We start from the raw sequence: 8,138 nt of genomic DNA, 5'->3' as shown, positions 1-8,138 counted from the left end.
CGAAATGTTTTCCTAGATACTGAAAGCGCGTAGGAAATCCCAAACCGTCTGGACGCTCACTCGCTGTAGTTTATGTGCAATATGGATTACTGGCGAGTTTAGTAAATAAATTATAATATAATTTAATTATATTCTTTTATCAATACTCATACGTAGTCGCTTTTAAGGTAGAAGAAGAAAGAAAAAAAGTAATTATATGTTTCTTGAAAAGATCTCGAAATTTCGGTGGAAAGTGGGAAATAGAGTTTCTTAACACTAGGTTCCCTCTGCCTACCCTGCAATATGCGTGATATAGCGTGAAGCGGATTATGTTTCTGATTGGCCCTTACAATTATTACTAATTAATAATATCATTATAATAATTATATAGATATCGTTTTACATTTACCACGAAATTGCGTAATTTATAGTTATGGTTATTGCCTTCACTAAAATAAACAAATAGTATGTGGGGATACAAATAGTATTTTAAAATATATAATTATCTAACAGCTAAAGAAAGATCTTGTGTGTAAGATTACGACCCGCTCATAATAAAAATAGGTTGCGGAAAGAAGTGTCGAAGAAATTTGTTGTAATAGTAAATATTATTATTTTGGGAACTGTGAAGGTTATTTTCATTTTAAATGAAGATTCATAATAATTTTTGTAAGTAAATAATTCGTGCACGTGCTTTGCGAAATAATATAATATGATCACAGTTTAATCTTTCTTTTACTTTTTGTAGTGTTTTGATATTTATTATATATTCAATAAATAAATGAGTGTCGCCACACAACGGAGTGTCTTAAAACTAGGTTTCACTAGTGATATCAGTTGGTAAGCTACATCCCTTCATTTAGAATAACGTCTAACTTCATATAACGCGTTATACTAACAAACATACGAGTATAATTTTGACATTAATGTTACGAGAAATCGAATTTCAACACATAATACAAACAAAGGCGTGTGAACCTGTTAATATATGATATAATTGAACTCACACGTTGGCCATCAAGGATTAAGTCGGTTGCCAAATTACAAGACAATCTCCCGAGCAATATGTACTTACTAGTAGTTCTGTAAACAAAAGAAAGTTCTGGAAATGTAATAAAAGTGGGTGTTATTCAATAAAAGTACACGACGTAACTTAACTTCAAATAATTCTTTCCAGCGGGTGTCCAGGTATTGCAATCGTGCTAAGGATGCAAATCAAGTTGTATTAAAAAACTTTCTTTTTACATGGTTTAAGTTCTTGGATATAATTTCATTGTTAATGTAGAACACAAGGAGCAAAAATACTTCCGTCATCGAGTGTTATAAAAATACACATTCTATGTTTTCCTAAATTATTGTATTTTTCTGTGTAATACGTGTATTTTCGTTATGTTCATAAACAAATTTAGATTTCAATATTCATCACGCAATATATCTGAATAGATGGAAATTAAGTATAAAGCAAGAATAGGATACGTTCAAACTATCAAATGCTGGTCCAGCACGAACTTATTTTTAGTAATTTCAAGTATATATATGCGGTGAACTTTAAAAATGCAAGATAAAAAAATAAATTAAATAAAAAAAATCACTATTTATTCACTGGTGCAATATGCAAACTAAACTATTATTACGTTGCCAAGAAACTCTGCGTTAATTCCAAGATTTACATCTAAAATAATAGGAATTGCACACAGTAAACTATATTGATATAAATGAGTACTTTTAGCTTCCTTTCGTCGTAAACTTCGAAGGAAATGTTTGTTGTCTAACCTTTGTAATTCCCTATCGATATTTACATGTGGAAAACTGTATAATTGTATATAAACGTATATTTATTTATTTTATATGAAAACAGGTATAATCGTATATGTATATTTACTATTATTTAAGTATATGATATAATATATTGTTTAAGCACGATAATTGTAGATAAAACTAGCCGACAAGGTGCTTTTAATAATATTATACAATAAAAATAGACACGAAAGGTTCTGTAGCATTATTTTTTATAGTATTATTATAAGGAAACCAAAATATTTGACATATAGAGACTGTAGAGTTGTTTTTCCGGTTATTGGTTCGGCCCATAAATTTTCATGAACATGGGGTAGTAACTGTTTATCAGATTTTCTCTGATAGTTATTTTTGTTGGCCAATTTAGTATAACTCTATACGAGATTAAATGCATTGTATACCTATAAAAGTAGTTTGTTAATAGAAACGCGCAATCAGTTTGCATTTATCTCTACAAGTTTTAAAGGTGTTAAAGGGGCTGGCGAAGTGTTGTTGTGCTACCTCTTGTCTTATATTATAATGATTACTTGTTCTAATTTTACTTGTGATCTTTGAGTTAATATAACTTTAATTAAATTGTATTGTATTTTGTATAATAAACGTATCGGAATTAGATTTTTTTAATTTAATATACTAGTATATTGTATACCTACGTACATCTTACACAAATATAGTGCCACATTCAACATACGATACACATGCCATCTTACTCAATAATCAAAATATTATATAAAATTTAAACCAAGAAACTGGCTTCAACCAAACATGCAGATATTAATAAAAATTACTTACCTAAAGTACATGAAGAGTACAATAATGTTACCCCAACCACCAGCCGTTGCAAATATAATATAGATGGAGCCTAAACACTTATAAACAACTTCGCTGGGCGGAGGGAACTGCAGCCAGTGCTCGTTAATCAAGAACAGGTAGTCATCCGTGAAGAATCCCAAACTGCGCCAACTCGCGACAGGCCACAACTTCTTAAACCTTTTAATTAGGTCACGCTTCTTGTCTAAAGAGACATCGGAATGGGAAGCGTTGTTCGATTCATTTGCATTTGTAAATCGAATATCATTATCATCTAAAATTAGATTATTATTCGATAACTGCCTTTTTATACGCCATTTATTTTGAATTAAATTATCACTATGTGCAACAACGGGTAGAATTGAAGCTTTTGCAGTAAAATTTTTTGTATATAATATAATCATCACAAAAACAAAAGGAAGTCCGAAGGTAAGTATTTTCTTCATTGTATAAAATATATTATTTTTCCTCAAGACGTGTGGTTTCGTAGGTGAGCGTTCTTGATTTACGAATTCTAAAAGAAAAGTGTTCGATAGATAGTATATGTAGTGATGTACCCTGGGGAACACTTTGTTCAGCCCTCACTTAAATTTGATTGAATTGGATCGTTTTTGTCTAAACTCTATATGGCCCACTAATAATGTCTAATAAAGCAGATTAAAGAATTTAGAAAATTTATTGGTAGACCTTGGAAGCCACTTATCTAATTGGCAAATGGTTAAGATCTAAGTTTTTCTATCAAAATGTTTTAGAAATTTATTATACAGTAGGGATCATTCGTTGCAAGCTACCCGCTAGCGGTTTCAACCTCTTGAGCTATACGATTATTTATTTAATAAGCTAGGTACTTTGCGTTCATTTTCTTATGTACTATGATTGCAGCATCGTTGGTAATAAAAAAATAAACCTACAAATATTAGTTTGTGGGGACTTCCCGCTATATAAAATTCATAATATAAATTTTTACAATAGTTAATATTTGCAATATTTTTTCTGATATTATATTATATTTTATAATCGCTTGTTCTACGCAAGTGTTTTTAATAAAGTCCAATCAATAAATTACAGAAATTCTTTTGGAATCATAACTTTTGAGACGAGACACTTGACCCCTCGACCTAATCTATGATCTAAATTGGAAAATATATTATAACTTTAATAACTATTAATCTAATGATAATACTACTTCATATTTTATGATTTATATGGTAAATTTTGTTTCATTGATATAGATTACAGATATTTTAAAGATAAAACTCGCTGTTTGTTTTTAGCTTCGCGCTGTATTCTTCACATAGCAGGATAGGCAGAGGGAACCTGAGATTCTTGTGTTAAGACATTCCATTCCCATTGAGATAATTCCATTTCTCACTTTCCTCTGATTTCTGGAGGTGTTCCGTGTACAGTGGCGGAATTCTTTAATTCAAATTATTAGCTCCGCGCTTTTACCTCGATACTATAACAAGGAAAATGATAATATTAAATATTTTTTCTCGAATGGAAATCGAACCCACAATCCGTCGCGTCTACAGACACACATTTGTGCCCATGCGCCATGACTGGCCTCAGTGCCGCCAGTCTCTAATATTTTTCTATTAAGATTTTAAAAGACCTCGTAGGTAGATGTAGGTCTAATCAATTATATGACCCTATAAATTTAGAAACAATTCCGTTGTATTAGCTCGTTAACGTCCATTAATATCTATTATGACACATAGAACAGATTAATGCTACTTTATGTTTCGTGTTGTATCCCGAATATGGCGGAAAGCGGAGGGAACCTAGTGTTAAGACATTCCGTTCTTCGCGCACCGCCTTATTTTTGAGACTTTACGCGTTGAGTGGCAGAACTCCATATTTTGTTTGTCTTGTTTCGAAAGCGAGGAAATGAAAAAAAAAAACATTTTAAAAATGTAAATCGACCCAACAATCGTGTTGTTTACATATAGATGCTACGAGTACGTCACTGCGGCACGACAGGTTAATTGAAAACATATATAAAGTAAATCTTTATGGAAATTATATTTTTGCGATTTTTATTATTATTAAATTATCATTTAATATAAATACTTTATGAAATTTGTAAATGATCCCGAACCATAAAGTCCGAAATAGAAGATGTTTTCTTCTTTTTTGAACAAAGGACGAACAAAAGATTTTTTCCTGTCTTACGAATTAGAAAACATGGCCAAACAAATTCAACGAGGCTTTCGAATTAAAAAATGCCCTCTGTTATATTACAAAAATCAAAATAATTAAAAGAATTGTAATTATTATTAATATCTTGATCTAACCTTTTTTGTAAATTTTCTAATAAAACAGTACCCGCAATATAGACGTTTACAAAAAAGAGAATAAAATAAACACATTTATACGATTTGCCTATTTATTTAAATTATTTTTTTATACGAGTCAACAACAAATTATTTCTATCAAACAATTTTACAACTAATATGCACAATACGTCAGCAGCTCATCTACGGTGCACGGTTTGTCGCAGCATTCGGAGACCACCTGCCTCTTGTAGCGGCCCAAACTATGCACGCTATGGGGCTCCAACCACGGCCAGCTCGAGTCCACAGCATTTATATTGTGATGTACCTCAGATCTCTTTATCAAATTATTATCACAGAGCAAAGCCAGGGCTGTGGCTAAGCGTCTTCCACAGTAGAACTCTCCAAAGTCGTGAGAAGTCACCGTTATGATGCAAAATGACATAGCGAGGAAGAATAGGACGAATTGGGTCTTCATCTTGTTGTTCTCCTAACGCCTTTTAAGGTATGTTAAAAATATAATTTGTTCCTCGTTTTATAGGTTGCCAAAGTTATTAATATTCAAATGTATTCAATAGAAGTTAATCAGTTGAAGTAATAGGATTTGAAATGTTGTTTTCTCTGTGTCACCCACTTTTAGTTTACCTGATTGCGTATTCACAAATTTTAATAGCCCAAGATCCCAGAGCCCCTAGACCTATAATTTTAATAAAGCTACAATTTTGAGGATTGTAAGTCTAATAAATAGTTAGACGGTTAAAGATGCATCTAGTCTGGGAGGATGATTGAGCCATCGATATGGTGGGTGCTTATAAGGGGTTTTGAAATAGTCCTCGTGTGCTAGTATAATATTTTTGCCTCAATTTTAAACAACCTTTAGGACATCTGGCAGGAATAAAAGCCCACGTATAGGATCTGGCAATAATAAATATAATGGGTCATAATCAGAAAAAGTGTACTTTTTGTGTCTTTTCTTGTCCCGCTACTTTGAATGCGTTTTAAAAATACAATTTTAAAGATAATTTAAATATTTTGCCATTTAAGATAAATTTATTTATAAACTTATAGATTTTTGTAATATTTTAAATGTATTATGGCAAATAATAGTATTTTTTGTTAGTTGCAAAAAACCTTTCAAAATGCTTCCATACAATTTTTCGTGTCCCATTCACCACTTTATTTTTTAAGAATTGATTTGTTACGAATGTTTATGGTTTTATTTGATTTCAGATATGTTTATATTACTTTACTTTATGTATTATATTAAATAGAAGTACTTTTATTGATACATTATTTAATAAATAAAATATATTAGTTAAGTAAATTTGTCCCAAAATATTGTCTTTTCGTTACTCAGGGCTAGTAACGTACAATTAAATTATGACCGCAATTATTTTGAATGGTGTTTAATATTATTCTTTATTGTGGCACCATAATTGTAAAAGTCAATGCTGTCGTAGCTACAACCAGTAGTGTTCTCGCAGCAGTAGAGGGGTTCAAATGTTTTAGAGGGAATGCGTGAAATTACATCTCAGGGTTATAAACGGCTTTTATTTTGGTAAGTATTCTATAATTTCGTTTTCTTGTTTATGTTATTTGCTTCTTTTTACAAAATCTCAAAAAAGAACTTCAGTGCTTGCAAATGCAACACGTGGCTTATAAGCAAATATTTAAAAAAGTTAGAATTTCTCAGACTTCATGCTCAATTTCGTTATATTTCGTTACGTAACGAAACTGAGAAAATATGAAGCCTAGTTCACAATTACGTTACTAATGTTTTCTTATATATGTTTATAATAAAGTTGTAACGAACCGGTGCTTGTATATGGAAGATATGTATATAAGAAAAAAAAATTGCTGGCATATGAAAAAAACTATTAGTGACTTTTCATAACGTAAAGTAACCAAAAATAAAGATTTTTAAGTTTTTTGCTTGTTTGCGTGTTTGTCTATGTGTTTGTGCACGCTAACCTCAGAAACAGCTTAACCGATTTAGTTAAAAACATTTTTTTATTCTTCCTGAAATTAGTTGTGATTTTATGATTACTATTTTTTGATAAATATTTTTATTTTCAGTAAGCGTCATAGCTCTTATGTCAAATGCTGAAAAACATAAAAGATATAGAGAACGTCTTAAAAAGACCAATCCTATTAAATATGGAGATATGCGGAATAAACACTTACAAAGAATTAAACTTAATTCCAGTGATAACGACTCAAATTTTGATATATTTTAAAGTGGATTTAATTTTATCATTAACTTTGTGATCTCTAACTAGAAATATAACTTTGTTACGTTACGAACTACCATTATTATATTGTTAATATTGTCAGTTTGTTATGTTTTCTTCTTACATTTGTAATCTGTTAATACAACGATTGAATCTTTAAAATTTTAATCTGTGTCTCATTAAATAAAAAAAAAACAATAGTTTTATTCATATAATGTCCTTTTTTTTTTTGTGTATAATGCCTTATGACATCAGTTTCGTAACAAACATTATCAGTGTTGTTACTTATCAGTTACGTTACGAATTCGAAAATGTCCACTTTTCTGATTATGACCCTAATATAGTTTCTACTTTAACGTAAGAGAACGTGTATCTTTAGTTGGCATTACCTCTGAAAGGGCATCACTTTCAAGTTAGTCAGTACGCATACCTACTTAACTATATATTAGACTATTAATCCTCAAAGCTTTGCTAAAATGACGTAGGTTTTTGGGCTCTGGGATCTCAATCTATAACGTCACTTTAAAACAAAGAGTGTTTGTATATAAGTACATTATATATGTCAATACAAATTATGATAAAAACCTCAGGTGTATAGAACCAATCATATTAAATATGGTTTGGCTTAGAATGGACACGCGTGGGACACGAGTCACGACCACGTGCGTAGCTTGTGTTCCAACAAACGAGACGAGCGCCGCTGTATGCACATTGTGCACGACACAAATACCGTCGTCGCCAGAAGCCTAGTTTATTTGACGGCTCGACTGTGGCGTGGCCGAGTCCAGGGATTAGGGACCCGTTAGCGCCTTTAGATTAATCTAATTTGTCCCCACTTGTCCACCATGTCGAGGCTGGTTTGCATAGAATAAGGAACTTCGCAATTTGGTCGACGGAAGCCGCTAGCGTAGTGCTCGCTATTTCTCAAGAACCCCTCTTCCCTACCGGGTGGGTAGGGAAAAGTGTCCCTGCGAAAGCCAATAAAACTTATAACGTTAGCCTCATGTTCGAAAAAAACCGACCCGCTACCATTACTGTCGAATAATTC

At 31.6% G+C, this 8,138-nt stretch overlaps 1 pseudogene; it reads right to left on the bottom strand.

Moving 5' to 3' along the window:
• Window positions 1-4,958: 4,958 nt before the first annotated feature.
• Window positions 4,959-5,344, bottom strand: LOC146530745 (insulin-related peptide 2 pseudogene; annotated as a pseudogene).
• Between the last annotated feature and the right edge of the window lie 2,794 nt (window positions 5,345-8,138).

This window comes from Heliconius melpomene, chromosome 16 (assembly GCF_056956725.1).
Source record: "Heliconius melpomene rosina isolate 202511_hmr_F chromosome 16, ASM5695672v1, whole genome shotgun sequence".
Classification (NCBI taxonomy): Eukaryota; Metazoa; Arthropoda; class Insecta; order Lepidoptera; family Nymphalidae; genus Heliconius; species Heliconius melpomene.
Note: the sequence above shows the minus strand (reverse complement) of the source record. Positions and strands in the feature narration are given on the sequence as shown.